General features: G+C 39.4%; 1 protein-coding gene across 2 annotated transcripts in view; it reads left to right on the forward strand.

Moving 5' to 3' along the window:
• HDAC9 (histone deacetylase 9) overlaps positions 1-13,997 on the forward strand; it is a 411,737-nt gene that overhangs the window by 73,108 nt on the left and 324,632 nt on the right. The gene's annotated exons all lie outside the window — the stretch shown is intronic.

Consider the following 13,997-nt stretch of genomic DNA (forward strand, 5'->3'; position numbering starts at 1 on the left):
TAGCCTCATTAAGTTCACCATCAATAAGTTTTGAGGGTACAATCAGTGGTAATAGGGTTGAGAAACAGAGGAAACTTTCACTTGTAATTAAAGAATTAATGTGAAGCAAACTGATGTTAACAGCTTCTTCCGGTATATATAATGAACAGGCAAAAGGAAAGTTGCAACAATCAAAGGTTTTACTGGGGTCCAATAGCTCTAAAGAAATGTAATACTCTTGTCGCTGCTACATTGAAATCTTTTCAGGAAGCAACAGAATGGCGTTAATAGTATCAAGTTAGGGTAGCGATTTGAGAGTGAATGCTATCTTGCTCCCATTCAGCTTGTGGAAAAAAGGAAAGCATTTGCAAAATGTAAAACAAAATTAGCAAGCAAAAGTTAAGACAAGCCTAATGACAGCATCATAGAGATTAGTTGTAGTGGGAATTTACAGGTCCTACAAAAGATCCTACAAAAGATGCTTGATTCTACAAAAGATGGAACTATGATTCAGTAGATGCATTTGGATGAATCCTATTTTTGAATTCCTTCTGTATTTCCATTGCTCTTATCCAGAATAATCTATAATAGACTTTATTTTACACTCTACTTTTTAGCATATCAAACAAAGAAGGTTCCCTTAGATGACTCTTCCGCCCCACTTTCAGTATGTTTTCTTTTTTCCAAGTGATCAATGAATTTTCTGACTCTTACAAGGAATTTTTAGATGTTTCTTCTGACTCATTTTCAAGGTGGTGGGTGTTTTTTCCAGGAAATTACTTTAAAAAGTTATTTCTTGATTTAGTCCCATTACTTATAGGGACACCAAGTTATACTATGTTAAATCATTTCTATACCACTTTAGTATATTCAGCATGTTGAATGTAATATTTTAGCTGATTACTGTGCCCCACTTATAAATTATTTAGATTAATTATTCATAATTAAACTTACTTCTGTCTTATTTCTCCTTTGACTTGCTCTTGGCTTGCTCTCCTTGCTCTTGGCTGCCTATAATAGATTTTATAATTTGAGAGGTAAATCACATGAATCAATGCTGGTGGTGCTGCCTTAGCTGGTCTCATTATTTAGCAGCATATTTTGAGTCAGAGGTAATTTAGGCCCTGATCCTGTTGACACTAATGCAATTACTTCATTTAATTTACATGAGTAAACTCCTCCACTGACCACTCCTCTACTGAATAACATTAAGCACATCTTTAAGTGCTGTAAGAACATGGCTCTATCTAATGAAAGGAAACTGCCCTATCCTGTGTTTGTAAAGAACCTATATATATATATATATATATATAAGATTTCATCCTCATTTCATCCTTCCAGGTTTGTGATCATTTTTGTTACTCTTCTCTGAGCTCACAATAGTTCATTTACTAAATACTTAATAAGATGTCAATGCTGAAGCCAAATTGCACCTGTTATAGTTTATATGTATTAATTCATGTGATGCATGAAGATTTTATTATATAAGAGTTTTCAGAAGAGTTTTATAGTGTGTCCTCTCTACTTACCAAAGAGCAGGTCCCAAAAATTGAGCCACTTGCTTTGTCCTCAGACTCAGTTCTCTTTGAAGCCAAGAGGAATTTTGCTTGAATAAAGAACCTAGAATTAGGTACAATATTGTAAGGGATTAAGGAGAATGAATGAGACTCATATTCTTAATTTTTTTGTGTGCTTTTGAAAATCTTTCGTATTTTAAATGTGTTCTCAAAATTTCAAAATATTATGGGCAAAATCCTGGTTCCATGCAAATTAATGGCAAAATTCCCACACTTTCCAGGTAGATGCAGGATTTTAGCCCAGTTGTATTAATGCCTGGGGAGAGTTGAAAACTTGTGAAAAACTAAATTAAAACATGTATAAGAGAAAGAGAGAGGTGAAAAGTGAAAGGCATATGATGTCAGACTCTCCAAAATAGAATGTACTGGTTAGAAAAGATTACACTTCTCCAAGCTCCTACAAAACAAAATCTGTTCAAACCCACAATTCTAATTAAAGGTTTTAGTTGCCAAATAGCATGTTCTGGCTAAAGCCACGTAAATATTACAGAGCTGTTCATGAATAACGGCATAAGCTTTATATCTTGCTGTTGATTTTCTCATGGGAAAGTAATATAAATGAGTGTGATACCTCCCTGTTGGGTTTAACTGTTAGAAATGCAAAGCATGCTGAAATTGTACATAATTCTCTTCCAAAGGAAAGGAAATAGCATTTCAATGGTTTTCCTCAGTGTCTTGTTGAGTTATGGTGGTGCACAATTATTCCAGTTAAATTACTCTACCAGATGGAAAGTTACATTGTATATTTAGCTAATTAAGTTGTAGGGGACTGGCATTATATCCCAGAAATAAAGAGCATATCAGAAAGTAAATATATTTTAATTAAGTTCTTTGTGGATTTGCAGTATCTATGTTTAATTAAGACTCTTAGCAGGTGGGGTTTTTTATCTGCATTTTGATTAACAAAAGAAATCCTTTTAAAATTAGCCCTGTGATAGAAGTTATAGAAGTGCATGATTCAAACATCTTTCAGGGCCAAATTCATTTTCTTTGGTTATTAGTGGAGTTGAATCGTCTTCAACCAGAGCTGAATTTGGCTCAAAATTCTCATCCATTCTGAAATCAAGGCATGCTGCTTTGGGTGTTTAGTTTTCTTGGCACCTTAAGAACCCCTGTGTGTTGACATTCTGCCTTGCCTTCAGAAAACTCTAGATAGTATGCCGCGATAATATAGGTCTCCCCACCTTTCATCTACTGAGGAAATTGATGTCCTTTCAAATCTGGGGAAAAGGTGATGATGTTTAATTGTGGGTTTCTGAAGTTTGGCAAATACTATGATATAGTTTGTTGACTGCCATCAAGTGAATTATTGTTGTTGGATTTTCTCCTAGATTAAAATCCCTAGGTTTTAATCACCATATTAAATAATTACTACTTTTTTGGGGCCAAGGGAAAATGCACATGATTGTCTGCAGAATGTAAATCAAGAAAATCAGGAGTCAAACTATGGCTCTGCACAAGCCTAAAGTACAAGGTTTGTGGATTACTTCTGCCTCTTGTTCAGTGAAGAGGGTCATTTTGCCTGTGTAAAGTATAATGACTCCATTGTTGTTGGGGAGATCGTGGGGGAAGGCACTGGGAATACAGCAGGGAGTTAGATGGGTTGCACCCAAAGGTGGTGTTTCCCTTATATCTTCCCAGCTGGTATGGTTTGGTGCATGCAGCAAGAGGTGGAGGTGATGCTAACATCATGAAGACATAAATCAAGAAGTCCTGCCAGCCACGGTAGATTTACCACACCTCTAAGCAACAGAATAAGGATTGTCCCTTTAGCAGTACGTTGAAAGGCAAATGACTTTCTGGCCTTCTTCCCCCATATTAGGGCCAGACATAATTGGTAATAATCATTTTAGTTAATGGGTCAAAATTCCAATGGGAGAAAAGAGAATATGGAAATTAATGATAACATGTTTGTAATCTTTTCCCAACAGCTTCCCTCACATGCTGTATTTATTTTTTTTATTTACTATTTTTCTGTGTTATTTAATGCAGAAGGGATCTTCTTTCAACACTATGTGACTTTCCGTATTGTGCCATAGGAAAATGTTCCACAAGCCATAATTAAACCTTAATTTATTATTCAAACCAATTTATTATTCAAATCAAAGCATAATTTCTCAGCTAGGCTAATACCATAACAATGAGTCTGATTCTTGGAAACATTTCATGCACATAACTCTTATTGGAGCAGACTCTCTTATTGTAGATCTATGAAGAGGTCACATTTAAATTTATGTGAAAGCCATGTTCAAAAATAAATTATATAAATACCTAATAAATTGAATAAATAATATCCCTATCTCATCCTCTGAATTCTCCAAAGCCATGAAATGAAATATATCCAAACTGAGTGAGGTGGAGGGGGAGTGCAAGAAAAAGACCTTTGCTTTGGTAAGGTTAATTACTGACCTGGAGTCAGGTATTCATGTGCCTTGATTCCAGCAGACATAAAGCTCAATGTGGCGTGTGCTTCCTACGTAATATTTATGAAAGCCCTATGGATGAAATCAAAGCCATATTGAAGAGAGTGGGAGTTTTGCTGATACAGATGTAGGGCTCAATCTGGCATAGATGCACAAGCAGAGAACTCCTTTATGCCAACAGATTTTCTGCTGGATATACGCAGTCAGCATCTGACCCCTATATCTTCCAAGTTCCACAGAGTCCAAAAATCCATAGAGAATCATTTGGCACCTTGCTATCCTCAAAAATAAGATATAAAAATTGTCTAATTCTTTGAGAGAGGATGTGGGTCAGTATAAAAATCTATATACCTAAGCATTAGCTAAGCAAGCTTAATGTTTCCTTGCACAAGCCGTGAAATAGGTTTTACATTAATTTGGAAGGCTACAATGAATAACTGGTTGGAAAGTTCTAAAATGCATGTTTGAAATTTAAAATAGGGCTTGAGGGAAGATTTTCAGTTATGAACCTTCTTTAGGTGAAAAGCTGCTAACCTTATTAAATCTGCTTCCTTAGCCTGAAGAAAGCTAAAGGGCTGAGAGATTCCCTCTAATCTAATTAGCTGTTTTTTTATTTAGGAGTTGGATATTTACCTTAGCCTGCGTAAATAAAGCATTTTACCTTTTTTACAAAACTAAAATAAAGCAAAGGGCTAAAAGGTTTCACATGTGACCAACATTCCCTTTAAAGCGGGTGGCTGTACAGGAAACAGTTTCCGTGTATGCTGAAAACACATTAGGTGATGCAAGCCAGAAAAATAAAGCATCTCCATCCTTCACCACTGTATCTGACACTCCTGCCTTGTTGGGACCACCCAATGGTTATGCCCAGCTAAATGGATGTTCCATGTAGCTTTTGGAAAAGCTTGAGAGGGAATAGTGGGAACGGCTTTCTTTCTCATAAATCTATTTTAAACTTAAAATATTTCAAAACACCAGAATTAAACAGTATTTGAATGTGTACTATAGAGTAGTGTATGATATTGGCGACTTCCAGTGCGCCAGCTGTGAGGAATACCAATGGCATCCACAGGACTCATTCCTCATTTTTGGCTCTAGATGGAAAATGGGTTCTGCCCAGTGCACATAAAGGAGAAACAAATCGATCATATTGGTCTTTATCACACAAACTATTCAAAAATAATTGAAATGGGCAACCCTGGCTCCTTAATGGAGCATCAGCTAGAAATCTCCAGGCAAAGCTTTTATCAGAACCTGATATAGTCGTGGGAGAGAGGCAGGGGGCTCTGTAAGACACTCTGGCTATGTGTAAACTAACCAACTAGGCTTAGTGGACAGACTGGGGGTTAGTGCACACCAAACTGATGTAACCATTTCATTTGTTCACCCAGTTCCATGGTAAGTAGAAGAAGTCCATGGTAATTTTTGCAGCTGTTTCATTAAAGGATAAATTGCCTCAGTTTAACTTCCCCTTCCTTACTGTGGAAAGATCAGACGGACACAACACTTAAAGAGGATCAGCTGGCATGCAGTAAAATTTTCCCAGCCCCTGCTAAGTTAGTATAACTGTTTTCTCTGCCTATGCTCTCTCATGAATCCAGTAAAGGCAGGCCCACTAATAGCTCTCCAGCAAGCTAATGAGGGATCAGGGAGCTTAATGCTTGTACCCATCCTGGGCTGTAATTCCTTTCCCCGGTGCTCAGTCATCTTTGGAGCAGTTCAGTATATTCTAGATCACTGGAGGGGGAATCCGTAACAGTTATTCACCATCCCTATTCTCCTTGATAAACCAGGGAGGGACAGATCTTGTGTCCTCTGTGCTTTCTGAATTCTTAGAAAGGATCTTGTGAATTCAGGGCCTGTCCTTTCATACTGTAGCCCCCACTCGACAGCTGTGTCCAGCACAGACTTTTGAGGATCATAGTATCTTTCCCCTCCATCTTTGAAGGGGTGGGATGAATTCCAGCTCCAACACACACCCAATCTTAGACTCTTGACATAGTACAGGTAGAGGCAGGATAATCTATTTATTGTTACAGGTCCTAGATTACCCCAAAATGGATCAGGACCCTGTTGTGCAATAGGCTTGACAAAAGAGAGCAGTCTCTGTTCCAGAAAGTTTATAATCTAAGTAAAGTATAAGAGAGAATACATGGCAGGACAAGTGACACCAGGAAACAAGGAGACAGCGGCACTAGGGCACAAGAAAATAGTGGTCATCTTGATAGTCGCTTGGTCTCAGCCCACCAGCAGCCTGATCTTTCTCAAGCTGGAAATACCAGCAAGTTCTTTTCCACTTGTCTTTCTCCAAGTAGTTGCGCAGCTGTCCCACCCATATTGAGGTACCCACTGATATTGAGAATTACCCAAGCCAGAACGTAGACTTTTATCTATGGAAAAAAAAGAAGAAATAAGCCAGGAATTGGAACTTCTTTCTGTATAGTGTGTGTGTGTGTGTGTGTGTGTGCGCGTGTGTGTGTGTGTAAGTTATTATAAATGAACATAAACAAACATATATGTAAGACTTTCAAACAAGTCTTTCAAACATCCTGCTCTTTAATTTGGCTGGATTTTCCCCATAAGCATCTGCAAAGCTTCCTCATTATCTTAAAATTCTCCTTTTCTACAGTGCCTCCAAAACCTCAATGGGGGTTGGTCACTGCTGTGCTTAGCCCATTGCCTATCATGCTAATCAGTATTATCTTATTCCTTCCTTATACTCCCCCTGTCGGTCTTTTTCTGCCAGATGTCCCTGGTTTTATAAATTCTCTGGAATTCGTAAACTTTCTGGAGCAGGTGCCGAGTATCTGTTTAGTGTTTGGGCAGTTTATATGACAAATGGGTCTTTGTTCATGGCTGGAGCACCTAGTTGTTATGACTGCTGCTGCTAAATGCATCCTACCTATTACAAAATAATCACTTGAAAATCTGATTTCCTTTTATATACTTCCTTATATACTTCTAAATAAACACAAACATTTTAGTACTACATTTACAGTCTTGTAGGTCATTTTAAGGAATATTTTGTAGCACAATAGAGTAGAATTTTTGTCTCATTTCTCTCTGTGGACTCACAACATCCTTGTAAATTACTGCATTTCTAAAAATGATTTCAGTAATAGTGATCGGAATGCAAGCTTCAGGGAGCAGGTTAACTCTCTTAAGTAAGATGCGTCAGCTCTTGAAAATATACAGAAGCTGCAGCATATTAAATAAAAAAAAATACAGTCACCATGGCCAGATTTAGTATCAGGTACCTCTGAGTGCCCTGTGATTTTCCAAACCTGACCTCTTAGCTAATAAAGGAAATGGGTTCACTTTAGAGCCATCCTAATCTTCAACAAAAGGTTGCTTTCTGCTCCACAGGTTTCCTATATATGGTTTTAGCTTCATGATGAGGACCTGCTGATCATACACTCCATCCCATTCCCTATTTCTTTCCAGGATTCATTAAATGTTGATTTGGAGTTGGGACATATTTTTTGATACATAAGTACTACTGTATTCCTGGGACCAAGAGAAAGCAGTGAGCTGATATCGTTTTAAAACCTTTTCTTTTATAAGGCTTTTCCCTTTTCAGTTCCTGTATGTGGGAGGGTTTTTCATCTCTTCAACGGGGTTCCTAAGAGAGAGAGAGAGAGAGAGAGAGAGAGAGAGAGAGAGTGTGTGTGTGTGTGTGTGAGAGAGAGAGAGAGAGAGAGAGAGAGTGAGAGAGAATAGAATTAAAGGAATAGTCAGCCATAGGCTACTTAAATAATTTTGGCCTCATTTACACATTTGGAAGCAGTCCAGTGCCTGGGCTGCATTCTTTAATGCCAGTATGTGTAAATTGTTAATGATTAAAAAGGCTGGAATATATGACATCTTGATTTCAGTGTATTTTCTTGTCTCATGCTTGTCTTTCAGCCTCACACTGTGCTTGAGATTCTAGCGAGTTGGGATATCATGCAGTTGACCAATAGGGGTGATCTCAGTGAAATCTTTTATATGTATGTAGTGTCACAAATTCTTTATTTTTAACAGTATAGGAATTTAGTTCATTGCTAGCATGCTGGCTACATACTAGTGCATTGGACTTCAATGTGAACTTTCCTATGTACAGTCCAGCCACTCGGTGTGTTGCTGTGGACCCAAGAAAGTATCTTCCTGTTTTTTGTATGGTAAAAGAAGTGATCAGCCCCAATCAGATTGCCAAATTCAGATTAGCAAGTTGGGAAGTAGTTTCAGACGCGACTTGACATTGAGTGATTCCCTCGATTGGCTGGCAATGCTCCTACAAATGCAGCCCAGTATGCCCTTAGCTTTCTTTGCAATGAGGGCACACAGTTGGCTCATATTCAGCTTATTGTTCATTGTAACCCATAGGTCATTTTCTGCAGAGCTACTGCTCAGCCAGTTGGTCCCCAGCCTGTATCAGTGCGTGGGATTGATTACTATGTTTTGAGCTTGATGACCCAGCCAGTTTTCTTTCCACCTTACGTTAATCCATCCTGTACATCCAACCTGTACCTCCTTAGCTTGTTTGTGAGAATGTTGTGGGAGACCACATAAAAAACCTTGCTTAACTCAAAGTATATCATGTCCACTGCTCTCCCCATATCCACAGAGCCAGTCATCTCATCATAGAAGGCAATCAGGGTGGTCAGGGATGGCTTGTCCTTTGTGAATCTGTGCTGACTGTTCCTAATCACCTTCTCCTCCAAGTGCTTAGAAATGGATTACTTGAGGATCTCCTCCACGATTTTCCAGGGACTGAGGTGAGGCTGGCCAGTCTGTAGTTTGTTGGCTTCTCCTCCTTCCCTTTCTTAAAGAGGGACACTGTATTGCTCTTTTCCAATCATTCAGGACCTCTCCTGATTGCCATGAGTTTTCAAACATAATGGCCAGTGGCTCTGCAGTCACATTGGCCAACTCCCTCAGTTCAAAAAACTTACTTATTAGGTTACGTAGGTACACTGCAAGGCAGTGCAAACCTGACCCAACCCTGTGTGCACTAGCTCCAGAACCAGCATGGCTATGCTAATTAGTTTTGCAGAGTAGCAAACCCATACTGCTTAGGGTTTCAGAGATTGTACATGCACAGCCAGCTCTCTGCACAGAGTTGCCTTAGGGGGTTTCTGTCTAAGGAAAAAATTAATAAGCTAAACAGAATTTAAGGCACAATACAGTATATCTTCAGCTTTGGAAAGCTGCTCAGATAGCTGAATTTGTTTCTGTAAGTGAAGCTGTAATTAGGTACATTAGAAGTGCAGGAGTTTCCATTCTGTCTTTATAACTGCAAGGGTTGCTTTCCTTATTCTGTACTCCTTGGTTACAATGCTTATGAGGACCTGAATTTCAATAGAGCCGTCATTTTTTTTCTCTTCTACTGTTATCTCTCTTTTGTGCTTTCACATTACTTTGCTCATCACTGCTAGTTATCAGGGTGTGTAAAATACCATATTTACTTGAATATAAGTTAGTTCTGACTATGTGACGACCCTCCAATAATTAGATTCTATATATGGAAAATGTTCAAATTTATTGCAATTTTCCAAGTATAGAATCTCATTTTTGAGGTTTGCCTTGAATTTGTTCCCCTTCCACTGCTACAGCAGGGAAAATAAATTTGGGGGGGAAGTCAGATGCCTTTTGCTACACCCCCCCCAATTTTTCCCTTACAGCCCCTTCCTTGATGTCAGACCCTGTGCTCCCTGAGCACATGGAAGAGAGAAGCAAATTTCAAAACACTGACCTAGAAATAAAGATACCTGTAGTAACTTGCATATAGAGAAATTACTACAAGTACCCATAAACTTAGTTCATCCAGAAGTGATGCAGTTACCTCTTTTGAAATAGCTGCAAGTTTTGTCTCACGTGTTCCATAAACATGCTTTTAAGTAGCATTTCTGTGCCTACTTGTTTATAGTACATTTTAAAATTGTATATTTTGGTTCAAGGGCCCAATAGTGAACTTCCAAAATTTGACTGAGCAGAGCTCAGTCATCAAATCTGTGTGTCTCTACTACCAGGCAAGTAGCCTCCCTCCCAGACCTATTGGTCTGGGGCTTCAGATATTCTCCAAATCTAAGCAGGCATCCTATGTGCAAGCCCCAGGCCCAGATGCCACCATTCTTGCATGACATTAGTCCAATGCCAAAAGGCTCATGACTTAGCTCACTGGGCTGGGCCCCAGCAGAGACAACTGCATTTCAAGCCATGGCAGTGACCCCACAGCTCAGCACTGTTCAGTATATGTGTCTACTCCAGAGACCCACCACAAAGGATCAATGTGGTAATTAGACCCCCACTCATGACTGAAACCAGGTGTTTGTCACATGTCCTGGGATCCTCCAAAAAATGTATATGTAGATGAGGTGCAGGGCACCATGGTCTGGCTCCATCTCTTAGAGTGCATGGCCATGCCAATCATATGCGACAGGCAGAGAGAGAGGGCAATGGAGGGATTCTAAATAAGCTGTTTGGGACTCAGTTCAGTGATGTTTAATAGACATTTATGGCTGATAAAAGCAGGACTCACTGGAAATGGGAAAGAGTTGCAGCTTAACTCTGGGAAGAGAAAGTGAAAATGTATTCAATGTAGTGGCTCACCATGACTTGAAAAAGTCCTGCTCAGTGCTGACTCTGAGCACAATGGGCACTACCATAGGTCTTATTCAGATGGGTTAAATTAACCTATTCTTGTGGGTTCCACATATGGGCTATGTGTTTGTTTGGAGAAATGCTGTTGAAATAAATGGATTCTGTCATAGACTTCAGTGGGGACAATTTTTCACCCTGTGACTTCTCTACGAGTCAGTGGCTTAGCCACGATTAGAAGCTAGAAATCCTGTTTCTCAATCCTGTGCTGTAAGCATCAGACCATACACAATAATTATACATATGTATTTAGTTCACTGAAGTCTCAGTTTTCAGCGCTCAGTATCAAGAATCCTGTTTGATGCAGTACTCTCATCTGACTGCATCTCATGCAGAATACTGGAGAAAGTCTAATCTTCATAGTCCTCAAAGCTTTACTTTTTATCTCATTTAAAGCATTGAAAACCTGTGGGTTTCACCCCCACTTTTCATTTTAAAATTAATTGTTTTCATTTAAATAATGAACCTTCATCTTTTATGCAAGGTTTATCCTCTCAGCTGGCATATAAATTCAGACATCCACATAAAAGACTGCCTTCTCTGTTTGGATTGATTGAAATGCAGAGTGTGATGGGAATGTGGTAAAAATAGAAATGCAATCAGTGTAACTGGGCATGAAACACATTCATATACAAGTGGAACTTCTCCCCAGTGGTTGTTGAAGAGCTCTTTCTCTGAGCCCAGAGGATTTACATTGCATTATTCAGTCACTGATATGGAAGTCTTCTCCTACAGCTTGGGAGTATGGAGAATTATAAATAGAACAAACCCTAACTGAAACCTGAGTCAGTACAATAGCTGATTAATTTCACTTCCGAAAGAAATTATAACTAGGTAAGATTCCTGGTCAGAGCATACATAAATCTACATAGATATTCCTGGTCAGAGCATACATAAATATCTACATAGATATTCTTCTGAAAACAGTTCAGAAATACAGCCCCCTAGATTTTCTGCAAGTAGGAACAGACATGACAAAGGCAGGCAAGAGGCAGTGCAAATCCAACTGCCTCAAAATTCACAGAATATTTTGTAGCACTCTTGGAGCAACTTAAATTCCATATGGTCTTGGCGACGCCTTAGCTCTGTCTCAGGCAATACTAATGTCCCCATAGTAAAAAATGAGACAGGAGGAAACAATTGTGTTCATATTGCACCAAAAGACAGATTTGAAGTTAGAAGTCTTCAATGGATCTAGGATTTCACCCTCTCCCTATTTTGTCCTTCTGTGCACGTGCATGAAAGTGAGAGAGAGGAAACTGATCCCAGTTTCCAGCTCTGTACAGCTTGAGATATTGATGAGCCAAGATTTGTGGCCAGACAGGGAAATATAAACAAGTTCTACCTTAAACTTAACTGCCATTAACCATCTGTTAATAGAGTTTTACCTAGTAGAACAGACAAATGGGCAAAGGATTTTTTTTTTCATACAGAGGTGACAAAAGCAATATGCTTGACAAAACTTGGTTTCTAATGTTCACATTTAAAGACTGTGCCTACTTAGTAAATGAAAAAGGAGATGGAAGTTGTCCAAAATGCATTAAATATAATCCTAGTATTTCTGGGATTCAATCCTACTTCTTCTTTTTCAGACTAAGCTTATATTTTCATGTTCTCTGGATTTAAATGTTCTCTAGAAACTGTAATAAATCTGTTTTGGTGCAGTTATTAAGAAAGTAAGGTTTCAGGCTCTGAACTGCTGACTAAGAAATATTCAGCCAATATGTTCTGACATAAGTTATATTTCTGTAAAAAAAATCAAAAGGCACTAACAGAAGCTTCTTCCCATTTCCACCATCAAACTAAAATCTAAATGCAAATGGGGTTCCTAAGTATACTGTTATCAGTTTTCACCTATAAGAGATTTAAAAATGCCATAGGATAAGGCTTTTCCTGGGTCCTAAGCAGGTCTAATAGCAAAACAGCGTATTAGTAACCAAATCTATTTGATAGGCCTGCAGAAAATATTGTCAGTCCTATCTGTCGTGCTATTGCAGCTGGGATTAGAGCAAAAGAGAACAACAGGGATTTCTTTAAGGACTGGAAGGAAAAATCAGCTCAGCAGCCAGCTATTGAAATACCCTTTTTATCTTTAACTTAATCACTGAAATGTCATTTTTATTAGAACTAGACTTGACGGGGCGGTAGGCATCTATATTGAGATAGAGAGAGAAGCATATAGTAAGAGAATGTTTGTTTAAACAATTTTAAAGTAACCAAATGGCTTCAGGATCATAAGTCTCATTGACTTTTAACAAGTGTCACTATGTTTCAGTGCCTTTGTGCTACTCAATATCTCCAGCATTTTTTTAAATCTCCTCCTAATGCCATGGCATTGTGCCTTTGAATGCATATATACCATATTTTCCCAGATCCAAGATGACTTTGAATTTAGGATGAAATAATAATTCATCTTAAATAATTAGATTCCATACGTGGAAAAATTATAAAAATATTGGAGGGCCATCTTAAATTCACCCCCTTCACTGCTGCAGTGGGGAAAAGCAGTGGCAGGGAGGCAAGCAGTGGTGGGGGAACAAGCAGTAGGGAAATCAACTGGGATGACTCCTGACCCTTGCCCCCCATCCACAGCCCCCCCCACATGTTGCCCACTGTCACTTCCTCCCTGCCACCTCCTGTGTCTGTGCCATACCCCCATGTACATACCTTGTCCCACCCCACTGCTGCATACCCTTAGTTGCAGCTTCAGCTCCAGTCGGGGCCATGGGGCACATGGAGGTTCTGTAGCCCTCCCAGCCAGGCAGCATCAGGTAGGGTGGTGGCAGCTCCAATCCTGGGACCAGGCTGGGGAGCTGAGGCAGTGGGGTGGCAAGTGGCAGCTATGGCTCTGACTGATCCCAAGCCTGTGTCAGGGCTGGGGATGGAGCTGCAACCATCTGGCCTCTCCCTCCTACACTTTGTACTCAGATCCAAGATGAACTCCCCATGCTGAATGGGGGAAAAAACCTTGCCTTCGGCTTGAGTAAATATGGTATCGTTGAAGTAAAATGCTGCCCCCCTTCTTTTCTCATGTGCCCCTTACAGTTGGCTCAAGTGTAGGAAAAGCTCACAAGCTAAGGGGCTACTGAGTGGCATCATTGTGTGGAGTTGTAGGTTCTAAGTTCACCCAATTAATTATAAGGGCTAGCTATTAGTTGCCTAAGTGTGATCCTGATTCACCTTGCCTTAGTCCCTGAAAAAGCTTGACAGAAAAGGTAGAGCGGGCCTCCTCCTTGCTGCTTTTTCTCTCCAGTCCTCCCTCCCTTCTCTTTCTTCCTCTGGCCAAGCAGGACCTCAGGGCAGAGCACACTAAAAGGAAGACAGCACTGCTGGGTCAAACAGCTTTTTAATTGTTAATGATATATTTTCTTCTCTTGAT

Source organism: Crocodylus porosus, unplaced genomic scaffold (genome assembly GCF_001723895.1).
Source record: "Crocodylus porosus isolate Cpor-Errol unplaced genomic scaffold, CroPor_comp1, whole genome shotgun sequence".
Lineage (NCBI taxonomy): Eukaryota > Metazoa > Chordata > Crocodylia > Crocodylidae > Crocodylus > Crocodylus porosus.